Here is a 14,834-nt window from a genome sequence, read left to right as displayed (position 1 = left end):
GTGGCATCTGAACATGTCGTCGTCACTATGGTCATCTCAGCATTAAATGGGTACTTGGTACAGTGTATAAACATCATCACCCTAGGTGAAGAAGTCATCGTGGTCAAGGTCATTGATGCCACCGCACTTCGCCAATGTTTTTTACCCTCTGCAAAAAAGTGGCCCTATATGCACGGTGCTGGCCACAGCACCATCGCATGTGTCCTGTCAGTCTTAATAGGTACTCTCTGCTATCTGTTAGCACCCCCATCTGCAATAATAAAATGCCTCTCGTCAGATAAAGAGAGATATAAATTATCTGAGTCATATCGGCTTCTGCTCTCAGTGACGAATATTGGACGTTGTGGAAGCAAAAAAGCGAATTGGCCAATCCACAATCAGACGTGGACCCAGATTTGGAAATTCACCTCCCAAGGGGGCCAGATCCCTCCCCACCGAGAACTATCGAACTCAAATTCCTCGACTGGGCCTACACGACCAACTAGAGGAGGGCCAAGTTTGGTGCAGCCTCATCTCTGGACTGCCCGACGTGCCACCTAGGAATATTACGTGATTACGAAATGCTTTCTGATCACGTCCAACTAGCAACTGGTGCTGAGCTCTATGAACATATAATAGGGGTTTTCAATGAGATTGAAAAAAACAAATACATCGGTCAAGATCAGTGTGGAAACTAGCCTGTCGGGACTGAGAGAAGTGGGGCTGACCGAAGAACAGAACGCTTTGTTCAGGACTTTCAATATAGTGGCCAAAAATACATATATTTGGTACATAAAACAATCAATAACTCCTCTCCCGTACCTAATGGCTAACTGTATTAGGCCCAACCTCGGCCCTGCAGCATCTGAGCTCTAAACTCAGAGACAATGAAGAAGAAAACTAAACCATTTTTATTTTACCAAGTAAGGTACACTGGGCTCTATAGCTCTTTTTCAGAAGTCGCATGGCCACAAATTATAGCTCAACGTAGTGGCTTATCATGTGGAAATGTATAGCAGCCAAATACAGTGAACACGTCTTTATAAATGTGGAGGGAAAAACCGAAGAACCCGGAGAAAAATCCACGCGATCACAGGGAGGAAACGCCAACTCCAAATATACAGGTGTCAGGGCGGGGATTAAACCCACGAACCTTCTGTATACCAGGCAAGGTAGTAAACATCTCGACACCGTGGCACCATTGCAATACCCACGAATAAGGGGGTCCATTCCTAAACATTAGACCAGTCTTCAACACCTGAACCCAGAACGTCAATGACTGGCCCACCCCCACCTCCCCACCTCCTCTGATGAGTCCGGTGTCCCTGATACCGTCGATGCCCATTGAACTACCGCCCACAACGTCACAATGTTGATCTATACCCGTCAATGTCTGATGTAAGAGAGGATGTGGAATAAAAACAAATATTTTAATTTTAAAAAGCACTCTTTTCTCACTCACAGCACTTGCCCCAAAACACTTGATTTGTACAGGGAATATCTTATGGATTTTTGTGTGTGTGTGTGTGTGGGGGGGCATCTATGCGCACGTACGCACACATTTGCGTTCGTATGTGTGCGGGCATGTGTACGTATTCCTTTTCTTATGTTTTTTTACTCCAAGTTGCATACCGGACTTAAGACCAAGTGTAAACTTCTGCCCCTGCCCCTCTGCCCACCCTTCTTGTTCGCCAGCAAAGGGAGTTCAAGAGCTCGACTCTTGCACACACCCCACCTCCTTCCCGAACGGGGCATAAATTGCCCCTCGGGTGAGTCGACCTTCCAGCGTATTTCACCTCTGGTGGTGGCAGACGTGGTGTGCGGACGATGCATAGCCGGACGGTATGCGTTGCGGGTCTGCATTTTCTCCCACCAGTTCCCTTTACGGCCCAACAAAAAAAAAACTTTTGCCCAAAAGAATTCCGCGCAATGGTCCAGAGCACTGAAATGCCTAAAAAGGGTCATTAAATTGCCATTTCGGAAGGTCAGCTGTTAACCCCGAACTAAAGTGCGTTACAGTGCAGCGCCATAATGAAATGGTGAATTGCGGAGGTAGTTTTAGCCACTGAATTTGCGTGGCAGCGGCGCTAACGTGACGCACGCCGCCCGCCGCCGAGCAGTCCTGCTATATTTAGCGGCCCCTTTCTGCGTGACGTCCATCGCATCTGGCCGTTGAACACAACGCGACAGTGTGCTCTGGGGCACCAAAGCGCGTGCCACCCCCAGCACACGCGGAGATCGCGTTTTGTGAGAAATGTGAACTAAATGACAGTCGGCCGTAATGGTTACTCGCGGATATCGTTTTACGTGAACGGGGCACGCGTGCGCGGGTCCCCTTGTCACGTTGAGCGGCTCCAATGGGGAGCGACTGAGTTTGTCCTTTGGCGAGCGTCGTAGGTGCTGCTCTCCGTGTACCTGCACTGCTCCACGCGTGGGATCGCAAACGCCTGCGTCTGGCTTGCGTCACCTGTCACAGAAAAATGCCCAGACCGGGGCAGTGTTTAACACTTGAGACAATTTGACAAATTGGCAGTTAAACATTTTATTTCACCTGCTCCAGGATACAATGAACACAGATCCCAGGGGGGGCGGTCCCTTCGGGGCTTTGAACATTCGCACGCATAGTTTTCTTTTTGGTCGTGTTTATCGGGATGTTGAAACTTCAGAGCTCGGCCACTTAGTTAAAGTTAAGGCGTCGCAGTCATGAGTATTGTAGGCTTGAGGTGGGTGGGTGGCTCGATCAAAGGGTCCATGATGGTCATGCTGCAGCTCTATGTATGGTCATCAGCGCTGAGGCCCTGCGTTGTGATTCAACGTAGTTTGCAAGCGTGTCCGAGTTGATGGTCTCAGACCAGAGATACATTACTAATATATATTCAAAAAAACACCATCATCACCGACGTTTGTTTTTCTCATACTTCTTCACCAATCCTCGCCGTGAGTTGTACAAATCTATGCAGTTGACTTGCCAGATGACTGAAATGTGATAAACCAGAAGGCTGCATAGCATGAAGCGGCATTGTCTCGTTTTGAATTTACTCCAAAATTAGTCGAGTGGTGTCATCTTCCAGGGCTGTTTTCTGACAGAACATGATGCTCTTCTGGCTAAAGAGTTCCAGAAGGACATTTTTCGGCCCATAACTTGACTCCAGTAACACAATTGGGAAATAATGCACGATACATTCCGACGAGCAAACTAAAATTAAATTACATATCGGATGTACGTGTCACAAAGCTACATTTAAAAGCGGCAACACGGCTTGCATATTGACGCCAAAGAAATGATCCGGAATGGTCAGCAGCGCTGAAGGACACAACACATGTCCTCTAAGTCTCAGTGCCTTCTATACGTCGCTTTGAATCATAGAGAGCCGCGACGCATAACAAAAAAGTACACGTGCTGTTTGTGGTGCAAAATGTCTCGACAAAAAAATACATCGAATCACTGCCATTCATAGTTTGCCAATAATATGTAGATGTTTGGCTGTTTCCCAGAATGTAACTCGCTCGTGTTGTTAATTTACCTGGTAACAACGAAAAAGCGAATGCAATGTAAATGACCCATCCTTCAGCAGAATGAGATTAACCACAGTGGTATATCCGCGGAAGCAAACTCAGTTATTTTTGCGCCATAAACTCACTTTATATTCAGACCTTATGTCCTACCCACATTAGTACGGAATCATGAGATGAAATGCACTTGCATTTCAATACATTATATAAACGTTCACCAATCTGCACTGACCAGCGTGTGCGGACGTGTAGGTCAAACAGAGGCGGTATGGTGGCGAAGTGCCTTTGTGTGTCGAGTTTATGTGTCCGCCAAAGTATTCTACAAAATGTGTGAGCGTGTGAATGTGAAAGTTGGTGTGTGTGCCAATGAGAGTGAGTTTGTGCGAGTATGTGTGCAAGTGTAGTCTAAGGGTAGTGTAGTGGTTAGCACGCTGCATTACGAACCCCGTAGTCCGAGTTCGATTTCCACTCATGGTTACATCAGTGATGATTATCTGAACCGGTCCTGGGCTTCCCCTAGGTCGACGCAGCCTCAAATTAGTACCTGGTGCGATGTGTAAATATCCCCACGAAGGGAGACAAAGGCGGTCGGGCGTGGTGCTGGCCACCCACCTCCTCGTATGCCACACCGGCCTTCATAGGTGCTCGCTAACAACACTTGCTCCAAAGTCTGTAAAAGCTATACGGGGGATCTTTGTCTTTTTTGTGCGGAGTTTGTGCATCGCATGTTTCCCCCTACTCTGCTTGGGTTTTCTCCAGATTCTTTGTTTTCCTTCCATGGCAAACTAAAACGATATAACCGGTATTGGCCTAACAACCCATTGTTGAAAAATGTCCAACATATTACTCAATGGTGAGTACACATAGCAACATAGTCCTCTACTGCGAAAGAATTAGCAAGATTCTCCTCGAGACTGAGGCTTTCTTGAGTAAACGGATATAACAAAAAAAACTCAGATGTTAAACATGGCACGTACAAAAAAAAACTCCCCTGTTAAAAATGCACATGGAGGGCTTCATCCAGCAGTGGTTTGATAAAGGGCTATACATTTTTGTTATCATTTGTAATTTAATCGAATAACGTTTAAAAATTATTGTAGACATAAGGCAACACAAACACTTCAGTCATGTAAACAAAATAAAAACAAGTTTAAAAGAATGGTTATAAATAAATGCGTTGATATCTTGCCAGTTGGTGGTCTGGTTAGATCAACCGGCTCACAGAAAATCCCAAGCAAAGGCTCGACTCAGCCCATCATCTCAGCCGAACATTGGTAAACTAATGACTAATCCGTGGTAAGTCAAGATTAATGGTTCCATATAGAAACTGGTCACCAACGTAGACATTGTCGGTGAGCGCCACTCCGTGTTCTGTGAACTGGTGAGACAAACTCACAGATGTGTGGAAGGACGACAGCATTTTTGAGAGGTGTGGGAATTGATAACGGCACACGGACATAACAGAAGGGAGACAGCTACACCACTGTGCATGTGCCATGCAGATAACTGTCACACGCACCAACGCACGCGTGCAGGCATTTGTACTGAGACAAACACAGACATGTCTTAAACAAGGATTCGTGTGCCCATGAAAGTGGCAGGACAGAGACTAACACTTTTTTGGCATGCAATGCGAGGTCCTAAAGAGCTGGTTTAATGGTGGAGATCCATCGCTACCATTAACAGTTGCATTGTAGGTCAGGCTAGGTCACTTTCACATATATACCGTGATGTGTTTATGGCTGTGACTGTGTGTGGGTTTGCTGTTGTGTGTTGATACATTTTCAGATTTGAGGGCCCGATTCAGCTTTGCCACACATGCTGTACAGATTCCCAGAAGTGCAGACTATATACAGGATACGTTTGGTCTTCACTGGAGCTGCTGATATGGGTTTAGATGTTATATACAGCACCCGATTTAAACAAGACGATAACTTAAACAGTTTTCATTGCAGTGAGGCCGCATCTGGCTCTGCGGCAGAGATTTTAGACATCGTGTCCATTAGGCAGACGTTGTCTTGTAGGGCCAGACTAAATATTTAATTTGAAAACCACTGCATTTGGTGTTTAACAGTTAAAAACCCTTTATAGAAAGTAAATTGTCAGAATGGCAGCTCTATATTACAGAGACGAGTGTTTTGACAGGGACGGTTAGACGTTTAATGTTCTCTCGCGCACAATATAATTTTAACCTTTTTAATTGTGCTTTAAGCTCAAAGGAAAAAGTGCCCCCCAGCCGATCACAAAACACGAGCAAATTCACAGTTTGGTTGTTCGCTCTGAGCCAGTGGTGGAAATTCCACATTTCTATCCCACTTCCTCGTCAGCATGACCACTGTTGAAACAAATATTTTATTAATTTGTATCAACACCGTTAAAGGTGGCTAGTCAATCCCTGAATACGATTCGAAGGAGCAAGCTTGGAAGTGGGATGCGGTTGGGGATGTATCCATTGGGAGAGGAAAAACAGTGCTGGTGATACACAGAATGTGAACGATGACCAAATCTCTTCAACGTTTTTTGTTACATTTGAAACCTACGTCTTTTGGGATTGAAATGTTACGAGGCACTGCAAATTGCACGCAATTAAAGTTGAGTTAAAGTTCTATGCAAACCGGAATCTATGTGCATAATAGAGGTTTTTTGGGTTAGATTGCGTAAATATTCACGCGATGATATCGGTCGCGAAAGCCTACGTGTTAAACGGAATCTATGTTGTGTGCATTTCAAAATAAAAACATGACGCTATTAATATATTTATTAACATCTCTACCTATTTATTAAGGCAATCTTCTCCGAGTCGCACAGCTACATTCAGGATGGGTCCCGCGTGAGCGCGTTTGGTTCATTCCCTGACGAGTAGGTTGCATGTCGGAGGAAACCGGAGCGGATAATTGGCGGCAGCTCACGAACATGCGGGGACAGCCCTCCAACGTTGGCGGCAATTGGACAGACACCAACTTGCTGTACTGCCATCTCTTAGCGACCCCCCTCATCCTCGGCAAGTTGGGGGGGGGGGGTTTGCAGCACGTGATGATCTTTGGGAAACCCACCAACCCTGGCTCCAAAGATCTACAATAACTACGAGCCGTCAAACTGCGTTGAGTGCACTCGAGATGTTGTAGGGTATGAACTGTCAAGTCGCTGTGCGTTGTCACAATTCAGGGACCACGGTCCGATTCCAGAGTCGATTTCGTTCTTTGTTTCATGTTTCACCGTTCGTACTGCTTCTTGTCATTTGCCGTCCCGTGTCCATTGTTGTTGGCGCCATTAGCCACAATGTGACATCCGTATCTCATCTGTTGAGATAAAAAAAAAACATCGTTCCTTAAACATGCGATTTGATGCATACACCACGGTATTTCAAATAGTAAATTTTTAACAATGAATTGACACTTCGATACAACCCCATTGTGTATCTTAACAGATGGCTCACTTTACTGTTTTAAGTTTGTGTTAAGGGCATTTTATGAAGGTATGCATACACACGTGGCTTTTATGAACACAACACACTAAAACATATCCATACAAAGTACACGTGTACAAAAAGCCAGTTCCATCAAAGGCTAAGACCTCACAGCGTAAGTCCTCTCAATTAGGCTGCATCGCCATCCCGAAGCATGAACTCGCGTTGTGCCTCCATCTGGGTGGCCCTGTGATGAGAAAATTCAACTCGCGCATGGAAAATTACGAGGTCAAACTCCAATAGAGGTCAAGGGACCCCATTATTATTTTTCAGTTGGCGAAATTGAGCATCATCATACGGGACACAAAGATAGTGATTCCCCATGTAGCCTTACCTGACTGTTGTGGCAAGTGCTGTTAGAGAGCACCTATGAAGGTCGGCACAGCACACGAGGGGGTGGGTTGCTAACACCACGCCAAGCTGAGTCGACCTAGGAGAGGCCAGGGACCTGTTCAGATAATCGTCACTGGTGTTGGCCATGGGCGGGAATCGAACTCGGTTCGCCAGGTTCGCAGCGCAGCGCGCCAACCGCTCCCCACAATACAGGAATCGGACATTGGTCTTCATGCATCTGGAAAGAGAAGCACACGCACATCCCGGTCTGCCTTGACACCGCCACGCGAGCGTATCCTCCTTGCCGTGCGGGTCACGCGAGTTCTTTGACGGACGACACTTCCGCACCCTGGCCAGTGCGTGTTGGGGAGGTATGGGAGCATAGACCGTGGAGCATGATACAGTACAAGGGTAGATTTCGCTGAACTTGCTGGCAGCGTATCCCCACAGCAAGCCCTGCGAGCACCTGTTCGTTCGTGAATGGTGATCACCCAAAGCATTATCCAGGCTCACAACCGCGCTTAGCTTCCACGATCGGATTTGGATCGGGTGTATTTGTTGTGATGCTCTGATAGGCATAGGACGACACCTGCCATAAAACTGCAGAGCTTTTCGCACTGGCGCGGGGCTTGCCAGCTATGAATGAGGACCGCTCAACATCTGAGCACAGAGAGAGGCTTTGCTCTTAATGTTATATTGCATGAATGCACACAAAGTGCGTGCTTTTTTTGCGGGGAGGGGGGGGGCTGAAATTATTTGGCTCCGGATTAATTTACGATGCTGTTCATACGCGGCGCGTTTACATCTCCAGGCCACGAATTCACTCACGTCGCCCATGCGCACACCACGTGCACCGCACGCGGTTGTAAAGACTGACAGCATGCAGACAAAAATAAAATATCCCCGCCGTGCACACCCAAAAGAGAGAGAAAAAAATAAATTAAAACCCAAGCAGTGCGTGTTTATAGTGGGTCACGGAGAATCTAAATGCCACCTTATCTGCTATAATCTGCACTGGGAGTTGTGAGGCGTCTGTCTTTGCCATATCCGCTGTTGAAATAGATCACCTGCCGGAAAGTACTCATCTCTAAATGCCACGGAGTCAGATGGGGCAGGTGCATGCGCTTACGATGATTTTAGCTCCTAAAACACCTTAACCCTCTGTTTTTTTTCTTCTTCTTTCGCGGAGAATGAAGGCAGGGTGACAGGCGCTGATAAAATGTTCTCTCTTAGGAGCTGTTGAAGCATGCGTGCAACAAGGAAGTTGTTATTCATCTCGGGGCCAAATCTTTGAATTCTTTCCTCGCTCTGTCCTAGTCTTGCCGCACGCTCCGCCGCCCCCCCCCCCCTTGGCTTGATGACGATTTATTTTTCCACGTCACGTTTCGTTTCGCGTTTTCCCCGCAGTCAGCCGGTGCGGCCGTCACCACACGCGCTAATGGATGTTTGCGAGCGCGTGCGAGACACAGAGACGTGCCCCCCCCCCCGCCCCCTTACTCTTCATCACGAGAAATCGTAGTCGGTCATTAGCGAGCGCCGGCACACGAAGAGGTTCGTGCAACCAGCGGCAATTCCCCCGGGACCACCTTTGTCTCTCTCTCTCTCCTCAACACACTTGCACGAGGTACCGACGTTGAGGCTGAGTCGACCCAGAGGGGGGGTGGGGGGAAGCCCGTGACAATTTCAGATGCCACTTGGCGGTGATTCAAGCCAGGTGGCTGGGGGTCGTGGCACGGTGGGGTGGGAGGGAGAGGTGGCCCGATGGCTAATTCATTGCACTCTGATCCCGGAAAAAGTTGGGGTTAATTCCCGTGTATCCCCAAGGTCAACTCAGACATGGATGACGAGGTGGTGCTGCGTATAAACATCGGCACTGCGGAGACAGCGGTGACCCCGAGTGGCGCTCAGCACACCACCCCCTTCACGTTCTATTCAAGACTCAAGAGGTGCTCGCTCAAGAGCAACTTGCCCTTAGAGACCGGTCGGATGCACAGGGGATCCTGGCATGTGTGAGAGTGCCTGCGTGTGCAATCTAGTCATCATCGTTATCATCATCAGCCATGGTCAATCCACTGCTGGATGAAGGCCTTCCGCCTAAGCTGCCGCTTCCTCTCACAATGCCGCGGTGTAAATGGTCCACTCGGAAAATGCAATGTTACTTTGTGTTTTGTTTCTGATGCTGATATGGTATTTAGTGAATTAAGTATTTGAAATGACGTGCCTTGTCATGAATTGGATGATGCCTTCACGATTGGTAAAGTGAATGAATGATAAGACAATATGCACTGAAGGGAAGTAGTCAACCTAAACAATTAAATATAAGCATCTGTATTCTTGGTTCTTTCGGTAAAGTCACGTCGAAGGGAAATAATAAAATAATAAAAATATAAAACAATAAGAATTCTCACGACGTTTTGACTGCAACACAAGCAATTATCATCAGGTGTAAAATCCACAGCATGAAATTTTGAAAAAAAGTGGCGGGTTTTCACGTTAAAGTGGCGGTTTTTCACGTTATAAAAAACCGCCACTTTTTTCAAATTTTCTTGCTGTGGGTTTCACACCTGATGATGATTGCTTGTGTTGCAGTCGAAGCGTCGTGAGAATGTTAAATGTTTAATATTTTTATTATTTTATTATTTCCCTTCTACGTGACTTTACCAAAAGAACCAAGAATATGAATCCCTACAGTCACGATAGCTTTAAATCTAAATTTATAAGTATCTGGTTGGATACAGCACCTTCAGTGACTTTTCCCATCGGTCTGAAGTGAAGTATGTATTTATACTCTTTGTTTTTTTCGGTAAAGTCACGTAGGTAAAAAAATAAAAATAAAATAAATGAAAACACCTATTTTATTAAATTTTTTACCTACGTGACTTTACCGAAAAAAACAAAGTATGAATCCTTGCAGTCACGAAAGCTTCAAATCTATGTATTTATACATGACGAAAACATAAATATGTACGAAAATGTTTAAGTATATGTTCATAAGCACGGAAGATGTGAATATTTCAGAATGCATATCGTGTAAGTATATTCAAAGTCTTAGGTGAGCATTTCAACAAAGATGCAATGTAGCTGTATGTGAAATAAACACGGTTAAAGGTTTCCCTGAAATAAAAAGTCAATGCTGATATGCCATCACTTACTTACATCGGCTTGTGCTAAATCTTAAGATAAAAGCCCCATCTCAATTGTCAACAAAATTGGTCCTTAAGTTGAAAAGCGCCCAAAGATATGGGGTCTTAGCGTGCACCCGGCAATTTGTCCCAAAATAACATTTTACGTAGCAGAGCGCAGGTGCACGAAGAGAACAACCCCAGAACCTCAACTTGTTCTTTTTATTTTCTTTTAGTCCTCATGCGGTCGGTGGTGAGTGCATCCAATGATCTGGTCATTGTGTAACGGGGCAACAGCTGTTTGCACTTTGCGTTGATATTCTTCGAATAGAAGCTGTTTGCGCACGGCTAATATGTCAGAGCAAGCACTCCATCCGTGCAGCCACATGCAGAGCCAGCTTGAACGAGTGAGCAGAGAAACTGAATGTTCAGACGCAGAAGCACCAGAGTGTGGAACACTTCACCACTAAATGTCAGATGGGCTCCTTCAATCGCAGTGTTCCGTTAAGGGCCGGCAAGTAATCAATAAATGCCCAACCAACAGGCCTTTAGTTTGGCCGCCAAATTTCATTGAGACGCTTGCGTAAAATCCAGCATGGACACAGACTTCAGCAGATCGCTTGCAAGTCAATCCCATGACAACAAAATGCCTGGAACAGATGTACTGCAGTGCTTCATCTAAAAGGTTACTGTCAAGTTCATGAGTTCAAATCCTGGTCAGGAGTAGACTAAACACATCACCACTCTAGGAATGATAACATACGTCTTTGTGAGAAAACAACAGTATCTGTCACGTGGATTTACCAGATCCTGGCATAGAATCGTGGAATGTCCACGACTGGATCAAGGCCCGCACCTCCGATTCGCACGGGTTGGCTTCGTATGGTGCGACAGACGTTCAACATACACGGCCGCCAGCAAAAAACGAGCAATTTTCCCTCCCAGTTTGAGCACTGAGACATTTTCACTCGTACTAAAATGTAATTTGCTTAAGCTTGGTAAGATTCCACATCCTGTCCCGACCGCCTCCTACACGGCCAATGCTGGGGCTTCATGGGGCGACTTTATAAGCCAGAGTAATTGGCACAACAGTGTAGATTGGTGTAATGCATATTTCGATTCGAAACTTCGCAAATGGCTAGTAGATGAGTTTGATTAAAAGTAAGAGCAGGTTCTTGTGGGTCATGTGTTGACTGTGCAACAGTTGTGAGATCTGGCAGAAGGAAGTAAATGTTGGTGATGAGATGTGTCTTGAGTGGCAATTGCCACGGTGAACTTTTGGTCTTGTACCAAACGAAAAATGCCTTTCAATCACATTTTTAAACGTTATTATTTTGAAATCTGCTAACATTTAAAAGCTCGTTGCTTTTCAGAAAATGCTGCAATAACCACTTTCAAAAACATATGTTATGATCCAATACAAATAGCTAATTGTGTGGCTCTTCAAAGCATTACAATTTGACGTATCATGAACCAACGAATTAAGCTGACCAAGGCCGAACATGACGCTCGCACTACCTAATGCTCTCATTCCCTAAAAGCAACAATGCATGTGCCATGACCACTCATACATGCGAGGCATAACGACCTATCAAATGTCAATGTTTTAGGACCAGTACTGAACATCCTACCGCAACTGAGTACGTATGCGACCTCAATAATAATAATACACGCCCTTACTAATCAAATCAATTCAGGGTGCTGTAATTCAGACAAAAAAAAAAAATACATCTCGTTTGAGATCAACGCTTTGTTTTTTTCATGCATAACTGGTTGGATGTAGTAACATGAGTGTCGACAATGAACAAGTCAACTTGTGTCTGTGTTTGTGCAGTCCTTGTGGGGGGCGGCAGTGCCACGGTTAGTCCGCTGTGCAACGAACCCAGTGACCTGAGTTCAATTGCCGCTTCCCGGCTAACAACAGTGACGATTTCTGAGTCGGTCTTGGGCCTCCCCTTGGTCGACTTGGCCTCAAATAAGTGCCCGGTGTGCTGTGTACACATCGCCACTTGGAAGACAAAGGCGGTCGGGCGTGGTGCTTTCCACCGACTGCGCCGTGTATCGTGCCGGCCTTCAAAGGTGCTTGCTAACAGCACTTGCCCTCTTCGTATGTTTAGGCTATACAGGGGATCTTTATATTTGTCTTTGCAGTACGCGTACATCCATTGGTGGTTCTGCTCCGTTTTTGCGTGAACTTTTTTGATGATTATTATGATGACAATGGATGATGATGTCAGGTGGAATTCTGCTGCTGATAGTTCTGCCTATTCTGATTTTAATTAAAGTCTAAGTGGGACCTGAACTCGTGGCCTTCCAAAATCACGCGCACGCTGCGCTGCTAGAGAGTGAGCTATTTTGGCCATTGTGCGTATGCGCAGTTCATGTTTAACGTCTAAATTAATATTTGATCTTGATTAGGGTCTTCCACTGAGGATTTAGCCGTTATCATTGGCCAGGCCAAGTATTCTTTGGCTGAGTTTCCATATTGTTGGAGGCTTTATTACCTGTCTCTGCAAGTAGCTCACATTGGTTTATGAGGCCAATATAGATCTCTGGTTCCCAACTCTGTTAAAATCCAGGCATTATGCTTTACCCCGGACTTAAGTGTAAAGCTGTTGCATAACTAACAGTCAGGGATTCTCCTCCCAAAAAGTGCACCACAAAGTATGTATTTGCAAAGAAAGTCAACTTGTTTTCTTTAAGGATTTAACAGCATGCTTTTAAGAAAATAAATCCAGTCTTTAATGTTGTCAAAGTTCGTTCAGTAATTTAACGTGCGGAAAAATCAATTAAATGCCAACACTGCTGAGCTTAAAGTTATCATAATATTAGCACATTTTATCAGATTGTGGCTTCCTCCTTTAATACAGTTGTTACTTACTTGTGTCTGAAAACTTTGCACAGTTTTTTAGTTGGCAACGCAAAGGCAAATTTGTTTAATCCCCAACAATGATTTCATATTCGCTGTGTTCCCGCACAATGAAGACGATGAATTAAAACAAGCCCCGGTGACATTACAGACCGAATTGATTACTTAATCACAAGCGTTAACACATTATGTGTATTCTCACATGTCTGCATGAACGTCGTAGTCCAACGTCAGTGTCGACCTGCTCAAACAAGCTATTGAGAGGAACTTTTACCTGTCGGTGGAAAGTGAAAGCCTGAAATTATAATAATTTGCATTTGATGTAGCACCCTATGTATGTGGGCGTCTCAGAGCCCTTCACATGACATCTCATCTCACACATTTAAAAGGGCACCCCAAGTGGCTGCTGTCCCCTGTGGATACAAGATGACAAAGCACATGCCCTGCCGAATTGGCATACTTTTGTAGGGGTGTTACGGAGGAGCTGTATGTGTAGGGGTGTTAGAGAGAGAGCCGTTATGCATGGCAGCTTATGGGAAACAAACACAGTGGGCGGGGCTACGTGAGTGCACGGGGGGGGTGCTCTCAACGACGTCCGCACAGGCAGCCCGGGGCCCCACCCCTCAGCGGGGGTGGAGTATAAAGGGGGATGTGTCAGAGGGCTCGGGGCAGAATGTTTAAGTAAACTCTTGAAGACCGAAGACTGCCTAGCTAGAGCCCTGGACTCCCCTGGGACGCCGCCCTTGTCAGGGCCGCGCAGGACCGAGCCAGCGGCGTGGTCCCGTGAACCAGAGCCAGGACTCTGGGACTCCGGGTACCGTAGCCCGACTGACCAGTGTCGGGCCAGACAGCCTCCCCTAGCCCAGTATTTGGAGGATTAGGAGGCAGGCTAGGGGTAGCTAGCCGTGTGTTCCCAGCTATCCAGGTGAGGGGGCCGATACCCCCTCCAGTACTGTATGTCCCCAGTGACTGTTGTGAAATAAATACGTGTGCCTCTACTCGGGTGTCCACGCGTCCTCAACGGTACTACACTTTTGCCAGCAGGGGGCAATTATCGATACGTGCACAGGGACTCCTCGAATTACAAACGAGTTAGGTTCCAGAGATCTGTTTGTAAGTCGATTTGTTCATAAGTCCAGTTTTATGCCTGTCGATTTCAAACATGTTGTCCGACATGTAAACTAAGCTGCACAATATCCTGTAGATGTAGATGCCACTGGTCCTTTGTGTTCTGCAGATGTAGATGCCACCACCGCCATTTATTGCGCGGCAGTTGAACTTACGACTCTCGGTCCGAACAGGCAACTGGACATATGGACAAGTTTGTTCATATCCATGAAAGTTGGTAAGTAGAGGAGTTCCTATACAGTAATCCCAATTAAGTAGTTTGTTGATTATTTTCGTGTTATTATCAAATTTTGACAGTAATATCCGATTTTTAAGAATGACCTCAGGGATTTGTAACGTCCACTGAAGCAGACAGCATGCATATTTATGGTTAATATACTTGCAGTATTAACCAGTGCGGCCACTGGACATCTGTCAAAAAAGA

The sequence above is a fragment of the Lampetra planeri genome, chromosome 14, assembly GCF_965212315.1.
Source record: "Lampetra planeri chromosome 14, kcLamPlan1.2.h2, whole genome shotgun sequence".
Lineage (NCBI taxonomy): Eukaryota > Metazoa > Chordata > Hyperoartia > Petromyzontiformes > Petromyzontidae > Lampetra > Lampetra planeri.
This window is presented reverse-complemented; position numbering follows the sequence as displayed.